Source organism: Microtus pennsylvanicus, chromosome 5, assembly GCF_037038515.1.
Source record: "Microtus pennsylvanicus isolate mMicPen1 chromosome 5, mMicPen1.hap1, whole genome shotgun sequence".
NCBI lineage: Eukaryota > Metazoa > Chordata > Mammalia > Rodentia > Cricetidae > Microtus > Microtus pennsylvanicus.
This window is the reverse complement of record NC_134583.1, coordinates 26,134,698-26,152,244: the sequence shown is the minus strand read 5'-3', so window position 1 is coordinate 26,152,244 and position 17,547 is coordinate 26,134,698. Positions and strand designations below refer to the sequence as shown.

At 42.4% G+C, this 17,547-nt stretch overlaps 1 protein-coding gene across 7 annotated transcripts in view; it reads left to right on the top strand.

Annotated features, from left to right (window-relative positions):
* Positions 1-17,547, top strand: part of Ncoa2 (nuclear receptor coactivator 2) — a 223,375-nt gene that overhangs the window by 117,231 nt on the left and 88,597 nt on the right. For 2 of the 7 annotated variants that reach the window (XM_075971393.1, XM_075971394.1), the window contains exon 3: positions 16,477-16,535. The exons of the other annotated variants lie outside the window; for them this stretch is intronic. The gene's annotated coding sequence lies outside the window, so the exon portion shown is untranslated. The remainder of the gene's footprint in view (positions 1-16,476; positions 16,536-17,547) is intronic. 7 annotated transcript variants of the gene reach the window in all.

Here is a 17,547-nt window from a genome sequence, read left to right as displayed (position 1 = left end):
AAAAGACAGGAAAGAGTGCGTACAGGAGCCTGTAGACACAGGAAAACAGGAAAGAGTGCATACAGGAGCATGTAGACAGAGGAAAAAGACAGGAAAGAGTGCATACAGGAGCATGTAGACACAGGAAAAAGACAGGAAAGAGTGCATACAGGAGCATGTAGACACAGGAAAAAGACAGGAAAGAGTGCATACAGGAGCATGTAGACACAGGAAAAAGACAGGAAAGAGTGCATACAGGAGCATGTAGACACAGGAAAACAGGAAAGAGTGCATACAGGAGCATGTAGACACAGGAAAAAGACAGGAAAGAGTGCATACAGGAGCATGTAGACAGAGGAAAAAGACAGGAAAGAGTGCATACAGGAGCATGTAGACACAGGAAAAAGACAGGAAAGAGTGCATACAGGAGCATGTAGACACAGGAAAAAGACAGGAAAGAGTGCATACAGGAGCATGTAGACACAGGAAAAAGACAGGAAAGAGTGCATACAGGAGCATGTAGACACAGGAAAAAGACAGGAAAGAGTGCATACAGGAGCATGTAGACACAGGAAAACAGGAAAGAGTGCATACAGGAGCATGTAGACACAGGAAAAAGACAGGAAAGAGTGCATACAGGAGCATGTAGACACAGGAAAAAGACAGGAAAGAGTGCATACAGGAGCATGTAGACACAGGAAAAAGACAGGAAAGAGTGCATACAGGAGCATGTAGACACAGGAAAAAGACAGGAAGGAGTGCATACAGGAGCATGTAGACACAGGAAAAAGACAGGAAAGAGTGCATACAGGAGGAGCATGTAGACACAGGAAAAAGACAGGAAAGAGTGCATACAGGAGCATGTAGACACAGAGGAAAACAGGAAAGAGTGCATACAGGAGCATGTAGACACAGGAAAAAGACAGGAAAGAGTGCATACAGGAGCATGTAGACAGAGGAAAAAGACAGGAAAGAGTGCATACAGGAGCATGTAGACACAGGAAAAAGACAGGAAAGAGTGCATACAGGAGCATGTAGACACAGAGGAAAACAGGAAAGAGTGCATACAGGAGGAGCATGTAGACACAGGAAAAAGACAGGAAAGAGTGCATACAGGAGCATGTAGACACAGAGGAAAACAGGAAAGAGTGCATACAGGAGCATGTAGACACAGGAAAAAGACAGGAAAGAGTGCATACAGGAGCATGTAGACACAGGAAAAAGACAGGAAGGAGTGCATACAGGAGCATGTAGACACAGGAAAAAGACAGGAAAGAGTGCATACAGGAGCATGTAGACACAGGAAAAAGACAGGAAAGAGTGCATACAGGAGCATGTAGACACAGGAAAAAGACAGGAAAGAGTGCATACAGGAGCATGTAGACACAGGAAAAAGACAGGAAAGAGTGCATACAGGAGCATGTAGACACAGGAAAAAGACAGGAAGGAGTGCATACAGGAGCATGTAGACAGAGGAAAAAGACAGGAAAGAGTGCATACAGGAGCATGTAGACACAGGAAAAAGACAGGAAAGAGTGCATACAGGAGCATGTAGACACAGAGGAAAGGCACACAGCATTCCTGCCACTCTCCTTCTAATATTGCCTTTAGGGCTGCTCGGAAAATTAAACGACCACCAGTCATCAGCTGCTGGACTGGCTTTTCTATACATGCTTTAAGAGTGGCATCATCATCATCATCATCATCATTATTTTTCATCAGATAGATGAAAGTGACTAATGAAAGGAACTGTCTGCATTTTTAAGATTGTGTTAGTCACGAAAGTACTTTCCTTCTTGAAGTGACTTATAAATTCCTGATCAGGTACATTTGATATCAGACAGTATGCGTATCAGTGTTTTACTAATACAGGAATTCATTCCCAGCATGAGAATAGCTGTAATATCCACAAAGTGTTCATCATTTGACAGATATATGTCATTGGGGGCAAAGCTCCAGAGGGGATCAGGGAGCCCGTTTCCTTCTTAATGTCCCACCTTCTCCTTGCATTGTGGCTCCTGGGATGCCTTTAGCGTGCCACATCTAGAAAAAGGAAAGCCGGAGTCAATGCTTGCCTTGAGCAGTTATTTTTAGTAGCAAATCTATCTCGAAGCTGTACTTTTTCTTTATGCCAAGCATTCTAAGAGGAATGTTATACGGGTATGTGAGTGTCTGCCTGTATATCATGCATGCGCATGTGTGTTTGCATGAGAGTGTGATCCTCAGTTAAAGACTGTGTGTATGGGGGGAGGTGGCGTTAAGAAGATGTCTCCCCTGATAGCAGGAGGGGTAAAGGTTTGCTCAGTCTGTTACCATAAAGCCCTGTTAATGTAGCTTCTGCATCATGTGACTGAAGAAAAAGCTATTATCTCAATGAAAGGAAAGCCCGGTTTTAGAAGCAATACAATAGAAGCAGGAAGAATTTTCGAGTGTTCCACCATACTGGATTGTCAAAGGGGGATCTGTCTGGTCAGCAGCTAGAAAAGGAGCCATGAGCCTAGTTTGTCAGCTCTTCCTGAGAAGGAGATAGGAGGAGCTGAGCTGCCGGGTGCTCGGCATGTGCTTCAGTTTACAGTGAGGCACAATGTGGGCTGGGGCAGATGGAGAGATTGATCTGAGCAACACTTGTTCATGTGTGTGTGTATACATCACTGGTGAAGATGCAGAGACCCACCGGGTTCTAATGTGCCCCGCAGAGGTTGTGGACAATTACCAGGTGCGTTTCGCAAGTGCTCTGACTTAATGTTTGGTCATGTTCCTAGAATCTGTGTGCTCTGGGCTTGGGTGTACTTGTGGAAGGGAGAACTGATTGTGGCAACCAGACAGTGACAGTATTCTTAGGAACAAATACGGTGTGACCGAAATTGATTCTAGGGTCCTTTTCTTTTGTGTTTATTTGCTATTTAAAGATTATTTGCAGATTTTGATGCTGCTAAGTACAATCTCATGCTTGTTTAGAGGAGGAAGTATTTTGATAAGCATTTTTCTGAGATTCAGACTAATCTTAAATCTTTAAGATGCAAATCTTAATTATTAAGAGATGACTACCATGTGCTTTATGCTAGTATCTCTTTTATTCATTATTATTTTGTAAATTTAAGCTCAAAAAATACCTTTGCAGTGAATTTGAAATCATCTCATGATTGATTAGGTAACAAATAGAGCTTTCTAATTTTGGCTGGTTTCCATTGGATGATTTTTCATACATAGTACTTAACTTCCTCTGCTTTGTCCTTATGTTATTGTATGCAAAAAAACCAACTAAATAACATCCACCTATTTAATCTTGCCCTGTATGAATGTTATTAATTCTCTTGGTAGTGTGTACTTTCCTCTTAACCCGGCAAGGCCAGTGCCCAAAACTCCAGCTGGTAAGAGATATTTGTTGGTGTCCTTTAAAGAGTTAACTGTCACACAGGGGTTAGCCCAGAAACTGACTTGCTGGTTTCTTCATTTGTTTTCCAGAACAAAAATGATCATTTTCACTCAGTTTCAGCCAGGTGATGATGTATGTCCAAATTACATGTAAATTTGAAACTAAGTGATGATTTATACTATTCCCTTTAAAATTGACATCTGAGGAGGTGAGAAATCAATCAGGACATTCATGCAATGTGTAGACGTTTTAACAAATAATTACTTGCTTGACCCTTTTCCAATAAAAGCACTTCAGACATAGTTTTTAATAGTACTGAATCAAGGACGTTCTCCTTCCTTATGATAAACAAACCGAACAGTTGTTGGATAAAGGATTGATCTTCGTGCACAAGCTTTGCTCTTTGGCACAGTGGCATTGCCACCGCAGCTCAGGCTGGACTGCAGCAGATAGTTCAATTCATAAGATAGTTAAGTAAATGAGGCTTTTATAATTCTAGATTTAAAAACACTACAGAAATCTCTCACATTTTTAAAGTATTAAGATTTCAACCCAAAAGACAACAGCTTTACATATACTAAATATTTTAATAATTGAAGCTGAATGGTATAGGTGGTCAATATTCTCTATTGTTTTTGCTGTTGAGTTTATAATTTACTTACTGTTGCATTTTGAATATTGAAAGGTGTTTTCATTGTGCGCTATCATCATCGTCATCAGTAGTAGGGACTATTTTTAGACTCTGGAAGTCTGGGGGGAGGTAGCAAGTGAGCTATCTAATCCAGTGAGGCAGTGTAGTAGCTGGCTTTGGGACCAAGTCTAATGAATGTGATTCTCTGAATCTTCTGTGGCTTTTAAATGGTTGAAGGAATTTTATGCAAAGCATTGCTGTTTCATGAGCGTGTACTCTCCGGGTGGCTTGGCACATGGCTGTCTACAGGGGTAGCTCTAGATAATAGTGTACACAACAGAAGTGTTCTTCATAGGCCTGGGGATATCTCAGTGGCCTGGAACTGCTCATTTTAATATCATAAAAGGCAATAGTTATTAGATTGCATTTAATTTTCCTATTTGTGGGCTTGTTTTGTGACTGAGTGATTGAACCTAGAGCTTCTGAGGGCTCTACCTCCAATCCATAGTACTTTCACAAACAAATTTCTGTATTGTATTATCTAAAAATGTCTTTACCCATGGATGTTGGAAGCAAGAAAAGCCTTCGACTTCGCTGAGTGAAGACCAAGTTTTGACATCAGGGTAGTGTCCAAACAGGCTAGACAGCCAGCTCGCCAAGCCTGCTGCTTCAAAATATAGCCGCAGTAATCAACCACAAATATCGTAACCAGGCCTGGTCTTGTTGGGCTGAGGGGCTTTGTTTCTGGAGTCATGTATAATTCGTGGGGCAGATGGATAAAAGGAACTACAGCCAAGCTGATACCAGTGTTGTGAGACCCAGCATGGCCTCAGGAACTCCAGTTTTCTGAGAAAGTAAAAGTTTAGAGACGGTTGAGTCAGAATTACCACACTGTACTTGTTTTCAGCAGTTTAACTTGCAGGAAACCAGGGGAATATAAAATGCACCAAGTGCAAGCATCACAGCCAGCATGTTTTCTCAAGGTCCTGAAGGCTCAGCAGCAAGGGCTTACTTACCTGTTGCTCCCTGACATGGTGGCTTCCTCGACACAGGAGGACAGCCCGAGCAGTTCTCACGTTTTCAGTTTGTAGTGCTTAATCTCCAATATCATAGTACAAATAGTGTGTTTAATATTTTAATTTAAAAAAAGGACTATGTCCTTACTTTCATGTTTTGTCAGTGATTTTGTATGAAATGACTAAATTCTGTACTTGCCTTTTAATCTTACTGGAACACTGGTACAATTTAATGGTTACCTAGCTAGAAGCTAGGCGTTTGGCTTCATCATCTTAGATGTCAGCTCTGAGTGGTAAATTAGTTGGCTAAAGTCTGGTAATGTGTGCCGTGTGTGCATCTATTCAAATATGTGCATCATTAGAATTTAGCTGAAATGAATGATAAATCTTGCACCAAAACTTCAGATAGCAAGAACTTTTGAAATGTTTGTTAACTTGCCTTTTCTAATTTTACTTTTATTTTTATGTATTATGTCAATTTTACGAATGCTTTTAAAAAATAGTGGGTTTTTTTTGCTTGCTTTTTGGGGGCGTGTGTGTGTGTGTGTGTGTGTGTGTGTGTGTGAAAAGAATACATTGGCCAAGCACTATTCACCTTGGAGCTCCTTGGCCTTAAACTTCCTGTCCTACAAAGAGATCGCGTAGCCCGTCCAAACATAGGTAACAAGATTTGCACCCAGACTATTTGACTCCAGCATCTATGCTATTAAATTGCTGTATACTGGACATCAGTTGGTGTGGATGACTTGTTCCAGAATAAGGAGAGGATGAACCACAGGGGCAAGGAGAAGACAGTGTGAAGCTGAAGTGGCTTTGTTTTACATGTTTGTGCGCTTGATGAGCTTAACTTCTGCCGTGCTTAACATATATTAGGAGTAAAGCATTTAATAAAAGATGTTTAATCTGCATTGAAAAGAACCATTTGCTCATGGAAGTTATGCAGGGGTGTTACAGAGGTAGGAGGTCTGAAGGAATATCCCTGCAGCCTTTTACCAATTGCTAGAGAGGTGGAATTGCCCGAGATTGACAAGTGGGAAAGCCCTGGAGGTGTAGGGTCTGACAGAGGTTTGTACGCGTGTTCTCCTCTTCCCTTGCTGGTTTTCAAGGTCCTTTACTCATCATAGTGCTAGTCTGTGCAGGTAGGAAACCACAGAGGAGCCACAGTAAGCTGTTAACACTGCAAAGCACAGCACTTACTGAGATTTGTTGTAAGCCCCTTTGCATTCATGTAGATTCCCCGGAGATGAGTCTGTCTGCGAGACTCTCAGATGAGGATCTCGTGGCCTCTGTCCCACTTTTAGTGCTCTGTAGTTTGTTTAGTCACTTCTCATGGTCAAGTTAGCTTTGCAGAGAAAAGAGCTTTATTCTGGCTCCTGATTTAGAAGATTCAAAATTTAAGTCAATGGTTTTACAGAGCCTCACCCTATGCCAAGAAACAGAGCACATGCTATCTGTGTGTATCTGGTCCCTTTCTTTCCTATAAAGCCACTAGGATGTCGTCATCAATGGGATTCTATCCCAAAGCCTTTATCTGGCCACGTTCCAAAGAGTGCACCTTTTGCTGCACACCATAGTTAGATTGTTCTGCCCTTAGTACTATTGGCGTGTGACATTAGGAACTCGTAGTCTCCATGTGGCATTGAGGGCGTTCACTCATCAGCAGCTGTGCATTCTCTTCATGGTAATGGCATTCTTGCTCGTAGCCAGATTTATCCCCTCCAAGTTCTGGGAATGATGGAGAAAGCAAACTAGACGTAATGTTACCACTTGTCTTCTCGTATGGCCTCCACTATGGTGACTTATTTCCAAAATGCAGAAGTGGAGAAGAAGAGGAGACGTTTTGTGGTGAAAGGTTGGGGAGGTAAGGCTGGAAGAAAGATTTGGAGAAAACCCTAGGACTGGATTGTGCCACTAAAGAGAGCACCCACGTACCTGGAAAGGTTGAAGAAAGTAGTGGTGACTAAACCACACGTGCAGAGCCCCTGGTTCTCAGACCTAGGAGCTGCCTTGTTATGCTCATCTGTTTGTATTTTTGTTTTGTCTTGTTTTAGTATTTTGTTGCAGCAAGTTACATGTAACATAAAATTAATTATTTCACCTCCTTTAAATGAATGATTCAGTAACATCAATGCACCCACAGGGTTGTGCAATCCTTGCCAGTGTACTTTTCCAAAGTTATATCATCCCAAACAGAAACTGCACAATCAGACAGTTACTTCCCTCCCCCACTGAGCTCTGATACGTCTTCTACCTTCTCTCTTCATGTATGTAGCTGCTCTAAGCACCTCCCATGGGTGGAATTTTGTTAAGTGCCCCATGTCTGTTTTCATTTTCTGGAGATTCTGTGGTTCATCACTGTCTAAGGCTGTCGGTGCTTCATTTCTTCTTCAGGTGGCATGTTGTGTGTGTGTCTGTATGTTCTCTGTATCATTTGTGGGTGGACATCTCAGTTGTTGCTGCATTGGTTGTGGTGTGTATGTTGTCTGTTAACATCCTGCTTTGCTCTTTGGGGCATGGCTCTAGAAGAGATATTGCGGATCACATGTCTTCCCCCAGTGGCTTACAAATATGCAACCATAGCTGTGCTATAAAACAAGGGAGCTTAAATCTGCAGCACTCAGAAATAGCATAGTGAGTCAGTGACTTTTTAGGGAAATTTGTCTTATTTTGCATATTTATGCTTTTACTTTGCAGCATTGATTAGTTTCTCAGAGATGTCCTAAAACCAACACTGACTCACTCTGAAATCTTTCAAATTAATTTGAGGCTTGGTGTCACAAGCCTTTAATCCTAGCACTCGTGGGGCAGAGGCAGGCGGTTCTCTGTGAGTTCGAGGCCAGCCTGGTCTACAAGAGCTAGTTCCAGGACAGGTTCCAAAGCTACAGAGAAACCCAGCTCAAGCCCATTATAGTGGCTGTACTGCTGAAAGAAGTGGAAAACAACTGTTGGCAAAGGAGCGCTGTCGTCGGGTTCCTGTGTTGCTAGTTAGAAATTCAAGTGTAGTCACTTGAGCACCAGTTTAGTACATCTTCAGCAAATTAAACATGGGCTTCCAGCATAATCCACTAACTTCTTTCTCAATTATACATCCAAGAGAACTGGAAGAAACATTATATTCGGTAACCAAAAAGCAGAAACAAGCCAGTGTTCATCCCTGATGCGTGCTGCGGTGCTGCTCAGCCTTGAGAGTATTGCACCAATGAATAAACGATACACAAAGGTCCACATGCAGTGTGACTGCATTTATTTAAGATGTACAGACTATTATTGGAGACAGAAAGCCAATCATTGGCTGCCAGTAGCTGGGTTGAGTATGGGGTAAAAAGTAACTGCATGTTAAGTATGGATTTTCTTCCTGAAGATGGAAATGCTGTGGAGTTAGGTAAGGCGGTAGTTGTACAGCCAAATAGATGGAAAACACCTTTTAAATATGTTAGGGGCGAGAGGAGAGAAAACCAGGAGAGCTCCTTGAGGCTGTGGGGGATATAACTATGAATATTGCACTAGAGTAGCAGTGTTGAATACTAAATGTCCAGGTGTCTATGAGCTTGGCATTTTAGAGCTTGCTTCTAGCCAGCCGCTCAACTGAAGACTGGTCCTCCTCTATTGGGGGAAAGTCATGCTCTTGGACCCAGTGCATTTAAGGAAGGATGCACACAGAGTAGGGTAGGAGGAAGGGGCACCTGCCCTGACTGCCAGACCACCCTCACATCCAAGTTTTGCATTTGAATGTCCCAGAAGACTAGAGGGGAAGAATTGGCCTTGAACCATGGAATTACTGGAGGTGGTGGCACTAGGCAGTATTCCTGCATTCCCTTATTTGACTCAGAATGCAGCAGATTCTGAAAATGGAAAGATTTCCTGATTTATTTGCTGTTAAGTCTGTCCTAAATGAGTGTGAGATGGTTTATATCTTCATTTGTCCTACTTGGTGTGACTATTCGTATATGTCATTGCCGAGATAACACTGAATTTGATTATAGATCACTTCTATATCCCTCCTGGAGGTGCTACAAAATAAGCTGTCTTCCAAATATTATTCTACTGAGAGGCAGGCAAGTGAGAGGAGTGCCAAAGCACAAGTCGATGGCTGCACACTGGAGGTGAGGGAGGCGTAACCTCAGTGTTTTGGACGGTGTGAATGTGGCGGAAAAGCTCGTACATGACTTGGTAGAGCCCAGAGAGAGATTCAGACTCAGGGGACTCTCCCCCACTCCCGAGACTAGGAGATATGGTCTGAGTGTGCCTGGCATATAGGTTAAAGAGGAGGAGGTAGAAAATGCTTCTCCATACAGTTTTTATAGTGAGATCTGGGAGAACATGAAGATAGGAAGGAGAAGTGGGCTTGGATTGTACTGTGGAAGAAGGAAGGCATCCTCTGAGATCCCAGTAATGTAAGGAGCACGGTGCCTGCCTTCCTAAGAGGACACAGTCAACTGAGGAATACTGGAGTTATGAAAACTGAGGAAACTAGATGGGACTGACCTGAGGATGAAGCAGTACTAAGAGCAGTTTCAAAAAACATGAGGTATCTGTGGGACGCTTTCCCCTAGAACCATGTAGTATTCCTATCAGTTCCCAGCTTTCCCCCTCTGGGAGTAGAGGGTTGCATGATAAATCCTGTGAATAGAGGCATGAAAGTGAGGGCAGCAAGGTAATGAAGGAAGTAAATGGAAAAAGCTTCTCCACACTGAAGACAGTCATACAGAAAAGACTGTAAGAAAACCGGTTTCTTTAGAGCCTAGGGGAACATGGGACATTCAAGTGGAAACATTTGAGAGGAAGATTAGAGGTGACCATGTAAAAGTAAACCAGAAGTGTGATCAGACCAAGACCTGTGGGGACAGTAATGACTAATTTCAGGATAGCTGGTGGGATGCTGGCAGGACAGTAAAGACTAATTTCAGGATAGCTGGTGGATGCTGGCAAATCTCATCGAAAGGAAGGTAGATGGATGGCGGTAATTTTGTTATAGTCCTGTTAATCATGAAAGACATTCAGTACCAGGAGTCTGGACGCAGGAACTGAATAGAGACCATGGAAGAATGCTCATGGCTTGCTCCGCCTGCTTTCTTATACACCCCAAGACCACCTGCCTAGGGGTAGCATCACCCACTGTGTTCTGTACCCTTCCACATCCATCATTAATCAAGAAAATACCCCACAAGCTTGCTTATAGGCCACTTTGATGAGGATGTTTCTCTGTTGAGGTTCCCTCTTCTCAGATGACTCTAGCTTGCATTGACAAAAACAACAAAAACTTAGTGTCACACAGTGTGGGTGGATCGGGTGTTCACAGGAGCAGAGTATTTGAACAAAGGCCTTACAGCTGCCATGAGGAACTAGAAGGTATAGTCTCCAACTCCTGCCTATTCTGTTTACTAAGAAACCAGCAACTTCTAGGGAACTGGATTACAGGGAAGAGGTGGCCTGCCAGAAGAGCCAAAATGAACCAGTGTTTGATTGACACAGAGTATTATTACACTGGCCTTAACTCTTTACTCCCATTGTTGTCTCGGCCGGTAATTCTAGTCATTGTCTTTGTTCTAGTCATTGTCCACACTAAGTTCTAGTCATTGTCCACACTAAGTTCTAGTCAATGTTCTAGTCATTGTCCACACTAAGTTCTAGTCATTGTCCACACTAAGCCATTCTGTTTTAACTGATCTGGAGTGGAGCCAGGAAGTCTGTGTTGTATTGAAGTTCCTTTAGTGCCCAGGTTTGAGAACCTCTAGGAAACCAGTTTTCAAGATTGACTTCATGTGTATGATTGTCTGCCTGTATGTATGTGTGTGTACCATTCACAAGTCTGATGTCCATAGAGTTCAGAATAAGGCTTTGGATTCCTAGAACTGGAGCTAAGGATGTCTGTGAGCCACCTCCTGGGTGCTGAGAACTGACCTTTGGTCCTATCTGAGCAACATCTCTGGACCATCACTCCAGCACCAGACTGCCATCTTGCTTTCATCTCTACAGTATCCTGTGCTGTCCAGCCAATTTCTGCTTACTGTAGCTACAATATTCTTCTGGTCCACATTCCTCTATTAAGTGAAAATAAAGTGCTGGAAATGCCCAAGAGACACTGGTTACTGTTGATCAGAATGTAAAGCAGAATTGTACTATGATTTTTTTTTTTAAGCCAGCAAAACTCCTGGTGTCATTCTCAGTGTTGGCTGTGAGATGGGAGCTCCTGCAAGAGCGTCGGTTGATGCGGCCACTATGTGTGATCTAGTACTTACAGCCTAAGAAGATAGACAGGTGTGGACTGAGCTGATCCTGAGCAGCTCGGCTTTGGGCCCCTCCCCCTGTGCCAGAACCATCACCCGTGCCAGCACTGCTCCGCAGCATGCCCCGGCACCCTGATCTCTACCTCATATATTGCCATGTTTAACAAAAACCACTCAGTTAAGCCCTGCAGATTAGCTGGGCTCTACCATTGACACTATCTAGTAAGGACTAAATGAGTACACGGCCCCTTCCTTCTCTCTTCCTGCTTTCTCCCTCAGAGAGGAAGGCTCTGGGTTAGTTAGATATGAGGATCATCCATAGGTCTTCAGCCTCAGCACAGATATGGCAGGCCGAAGGCTGTTCTCTGCAGTTTGTCATGGCAAGTCTGGCCTGGAGTCTGCTCACCTTTCCCAGGGATGCTCAGGCCCCAGCACTACCCAGACACCATCCACGGTTTCTTCAGATGGCCTTCTCATTTTTTGTCATATTTGACATTAGTGGCACGGTTCAAGTTCTTCTGGATTTAATTTTATGCTCATTCCTGGAGGTAATTAAAGACCATTGTTCCTGAGTCCAGTTGTATTTTTATCCTGGAGCTGTGAACTTTGTGCTATTGCTTTCTACAACTAGATGTGCTGTTATAGTAGAGACCCTGCATCTGCTGACAGCTGTTCATTTCTCAGCTTTGAAACTGGAACTGAAAATTGCTAAGAAAAGCTTAGAATGTGGTTAATTTGGTGTGTGGGGCTTACTGGGACTTGAAGCAAAGAGGCCTACATGTATTAGGCGTGGGGTCTACCACCGCACTATTCCCGGAGTCAAAATTCTCTATTTAAAGGACACAGAAAGGTACAAGTTCAGCTTTTTGACTCGTTTGTTGTTGTTGATCATCTGAAAATTCTTTAAAGTTATGAATTTAATTTAAGTTTCAAATCATGTTAATTATTAGTTAGCCACTCTCTAAGTTTGTGTTATTTGAAAATAAAAGTTATTTCTGTAAGGCTGGATTGGATGAGGGGGGCTGCTCTGGTGCCCCAGAGTTGCTTTACTTTAGACTATAGTCCAAATTGAGTCTAAACTCTTGACTCTCATGCCTCAGCCTTTTGGATACAAATGCAGCCAGCAGGCTTTATGCCTTTTTCCTTTTAGTGGCAATCATTGCCTTGAACGACATGCTGTTGAGGTTTGTGGTGATGGTACAGCAAGAAGAAAGTTTGTAGGACTGGGGGGGGGCAAGAAAATGAGTCCAGGGGCCTCAAAGTATTTGGTTTTTGTTGTTTTTGTTTGTTTGCTTGCTTGCCTGCTTACTTGCTTGCTTGGCTTTTGGGGGATGGAGTGGGCTCTGTTCATTTTATCCTTGTGTGGAAGGACAGGGAAAAAGAGAATCAAGTCTGTTTTGATTCTTGCACATGTTTTACCCAGGAATGGAAACAGCGCTTGCCTTTATTTGGGTCCTATGCTTTTCCTTATAGCATGCTTGAATTCTTTTCTTGTTTGATTAGAGGTAAAGAACCAGGGAGAAGAGTTAGAGATGAAAGTTTGGATGGAGTGGAGGTAAGTGGGGTGGGGGCAGTAATGTGGGCCCAGCTGTGGCCCAGCAGGGTTGGTTGTCTTTATTAGGGGAGAGTGCCAGGCGGGTACCCTAGACTTTGGTGCAGAGAAGGAAATGTGTTTTAGTTTCTCTTCTGTTGCTGTGAAGAGACACTATGGCCAAGGCAACTCTATAGTTTGCTTATAGTATCAGAGAGAGGGAAGAGAGAGAGGTAGAGAATGAAGTGAGTATGATGCATAAAATACACACACATACATATACATACATGCACACATATACATACATACATACACACATACATATACATACACACACATACATATACATACACACATGCATATACATACATACACACATGTGCGCGTGCACGCACACATACATATACATACACACGCGCCAGATATGAGTGCCACAGTATGCATGTGGAGGTCAGAGGACTGGTAGTATCCCTGCTTAGATGACTCTACTTTGTGGCAAGTTCACAATAAAACCAACCATCACAAGTGCCTCTCTCCTTCCACTCAGACATGGGTTCTGGGAATCAAAATGAGGCCAAGAGGCCAGCATGACAAGCACTCTTTAAGCCATTTCACTGGTTTTCCCTCCCCCTCCTTGTTTTTTCTTAATAAAAATTTGAGCATGTAGAAATGAGAATAAAAATTAAATTATATTCATCAAAAAATTGATTGTTACTATTGAAGTAACTTTTCTTTTTTATTTATTTATTTATTATGTATACAATATTCTGTCTGTATGCCTGAAGGGCAGAAGAGGGCGCCAGATCTCTTTACAGATGGTTGTGAGCCACCATGTGGTTGCTGGGAATTGAACTCAGGACCTTTGGAAGAGGAGGCAATGTTCTTAACCACTGAGCCATCTCTCCAGCCCCTGAAGTAACTTTTCTTACTTAGAGAAAAAACTAATTTTCTTCTCCAACTCTATTTACTAACACCTTGGACAATTTCATAAATATTTACATGCTATTGAGTTCAAATATTTTATGTTTATTAAGAAACCTCTCCCAGGGTGCCAGTCCTCTACCCATTTTATACCCTGACAAAGCAGAGAATGTCTGTATTATCATAAATGAAGAGGCTAAAGTTCAAAGAGGCTAATTAAGTAACATCCCAGGTCACTAAGACATGGTATTTAGGAATCTCATAGCAGGATGAACACCTGGGGTGTGCTCTGAGCCATAGCAGATGTACTAGTGTGTCATTCATTCAGCTCTCCTTGTCCATCAGGATTCCCTGAGCCCCCACTCCTGCTTTCTCTCTGCTTCCTGCCCCCTCTGTACCTGCCGACCACAGTGAGAGCCATGGGCTTCGTCTGTTGGTCACTTCCCTCACACGTGGAATATGCCAACATTCCAGTGATACTGTGCAGCAGCCATGTGTAAACTCTGGCTGAAGTGCTGGGCTAACAGAGCAGATGATGCCCCATGACCTGTATTCCCTTCTGTGAATCCCGGACACTCCTCTTTCTGCTCCTCCTCAAGGTGAGGGCTACATAATAAAACCTTGGTAAAACAAGCAAACAAACAAACAAAAGCTTAGGTCTTTTTAAATGAACAAAAATTGGAAATCATAGCTTCTTCAGTTTGAATTTGATTTATGCAGGGGAGTGCTGATACAGTAGTAGAGACTGATACTCGGCTTATATATTTGGAGTAAGATGGTTAAAGTGGCATGTAGCATTCTTTATAATTATCCTTGATAACTGGCTTCTTAATAAGCCTGTTACCATTGCTGATTTTACAGGGAAAACGTGAACCTCAGTGATCTTGTGTGCTGGAGAATGTCTAATAACTTACTTTGGTAACTTCATACTAATGCAAGAAGAACAGCAATGCTCCACCTTCTCTCCAGCTCAGCAGCTAAGACTTGTCTCAGGCATGGACTGTAGTCTTTTGTATGCTGTCTACAGCAGTGGTGGAGTTTGGTGTATTTACTGACTGCATAGCTGTAAAGTATGTGAAAAAAGAAAGGTCCTATCAAAGGAACTCATTCTTACTAAGTTAGATTAAAACACAGTAATTTTTATAACATATTCAAGTTTATAAATTTCTCTTTTCAATGAAATCTTTATATGTTCTGAACAGGATACTTTAGTGCCCACATTACAGTTATGAGAATCGAGGAACTATGGGATTACCCCCCCCCCCCCCCGACAGGGTCTCATTGTGTAGCACTCATTGGCATGGAACCCACAGAGTTTTCCTACCTCTTCCTTCCAAGTGCTAGGTTTAAAGGTTAGTGCCGCCACTCCTGACTGGATTAACTTTTGAACTATAAAACTTAATTGTATTATTTATTACTTATAAGTGTTCTATCTCCATCCTTGCTATGCACCAAAAAAAAAGGCATCAGATTTCATTCTAGATGGTTGTGAGCCACCATGCGGTTGCTGGGAATTGAACTCAGAACCTCTGGAAGAGCTGCCAGTGCTCTTAACCTCTGAGCCATCTCTCCTGCCTCTTGAACTCTGAGACTTAGGCGCCTTGCTAAGGCTACGTGAGCTTTTCTTTGTCTCAGTTTTTTCATCTTTGAAGTGGTGGTAAGCATTTGTTTTCAAAGGAACTTACCCAGAAGAATATAAAGAAGCTCAAACAATGCCAGTTACTGAAATCACATGAGTTTGAATCGAACCTGTCACTTTGTTACTTTTGTCACTGAAGTTTCTTTTGGAAACAGATCAGAGAAGTTAGTTACTACAAGGCATATATACATCCATCTCAAGAAGACGTCAGTCAAAGTGAGGTTGTGGTGCTATGCTAAGAAAGAAAAAAGGGGAGTGGCATCATTAGGAGGAAGTGTGTCACTGTAGCAGTGGACTTTGAGGCATCTTTTCCTCAAGGTTCCCTAAGTGTGACACTCTCAGCTCCAACCCCACATCTGCCACACATGGCTATGCTTCCCACCATGTTGATAACATACTGAACTTCTGAAATGCTAAGTGAGCCACACCAATTAAATCTTTTTTTTTATGAGAGTTGCGGTGGTAATGATGCCTCTTTTTACAGCATTAAAAACCCTAAGACGGAGGTACACAAAGTATCTACATGCAACCTGCCCTCTCTAAGTAAATATCAACCTAAAAGAGATAAAAGGACGAGAGAGGAACTTCATACAGCTCAGTAAGAATGCTTTAGAGTGCTTCAGGCTGCCTTGCCCTTCTCATTTTAGTCAGTTTCTCACATAAATTAGGAAGGCAAGCCGGGCGATGGTGGCGCACGCCTTTAATCCCAGCACTCGGGAGGCAGAGGCAGGCGGATCTCCATGAGTTCGAGACCAGCCTGGTCTACAGAGCTAGTTTCAGGACAGGCTCCAAAGACACAGAGAAACCCTGTCTCGAAAAAAACCAAAAAATAAAAATAATAAATTAGGAAGACTTTTAATTCTCATAAAGAAATTGTAAATGATGTTAATAGTAAAGAAAGATAATTGAATTTTGCCTTGGACAAGTTATGAAAGTTCAACATGAATCCTCCACTTCCAGTGTTCTTTGCTGATATCTTTCTAGAGTATGTGCTTAAGCCTTCAGAAGAAATTTGATTCTCATACGTTAACTGGAGACAGACACCTCCTTGTAGTAGGAAGACAAGGGCTTATAGCATGCAGGGAATGATGCTCTTTCATGTTTTCCCATCTGAGCCCTTATTAAAACCTCATCTTGCTATTTCTGACTGTATTAGCTCATCTGACCTACGGAGTCAAGGAGCCCTGGGAATGCCCGCACTGAAGAACTGAAACGGTGAGGACCCAGAAAGCAGAAACTGATACTGACATCACACTGGCTATTCTCTGGCCCCACCGCACCCCCACTTACATATTCTGTAATGAATTTTGCCATCCCCTCCCCTTTAAGAAAGATGTAGACAATGGAAGTGTCATACCGAATTATTTCTGTCGCCAGTGAACATGAGTGAAGCCATTCATTTGTTTATCATGGTGTACGTTAGAGAGCTGATGCCCGTCTGCAGCCTAATGTGTTTATTGCTGTCTTCCCAATGGCATCTTGAAGTGTCTTCACTAAAAAATTCATGAGTATTATTGGCTTTCAGTCAGAAAGTACAATGTGTCTTCTAGTTACTGTCTAATAGACCACTTTAAGGCCATTATACAAAAGTAAATCTAAGAGCAAAGTATACTAAGGAGAAGAAAATTTTATCCTAAACGTTTACTTAGATAGTATTCTTACTGTTGTGTGGAAGAGGACCCAGCCTGCAGAAGGTAGTTACTGAAGTCATCTCCTTGGAGAGTAGTTGTAGGATGTGATGTTTGGTCCTGGAAATGCGGAGGTGTATTGAAGTCATTTTCTGGGGAGGCCAATGTGTGCCTGACGACCATGTTACTTAGAAAGGCAAATATCCAGTGTGTTTCTGGAAACCAGTCAGGTCACTCTGAGACTCTGTTGTCTTTGATCCTGCACTCTTTAGAAGTGACTCTTCTAAACCTTTGCAAACTAACAGTTGTCACTGCAAGCATTGCTGTGCAGTTTTGTGAGTCTGAACATGTAGGTAAACTGACATTGTAGATAAATTGAAATTTTATATGAAATCTGGAATGACCGTATATTGTATGAGATGAGGTTAAAGGATTCCTATGTTCCAGTAAAAGGAGTAATACCCCTTATAGGAAAATAATATACCGTTTTAATAGCTAAAATAGTGTTCTCTCTTTGTATGGTCCAGGTGGAAGAAAAAGTGTGTGCTTTCACCCATGTCCAGGTGTGCTTCAGTTTGATTTCTGTCTGTCATGTTGTT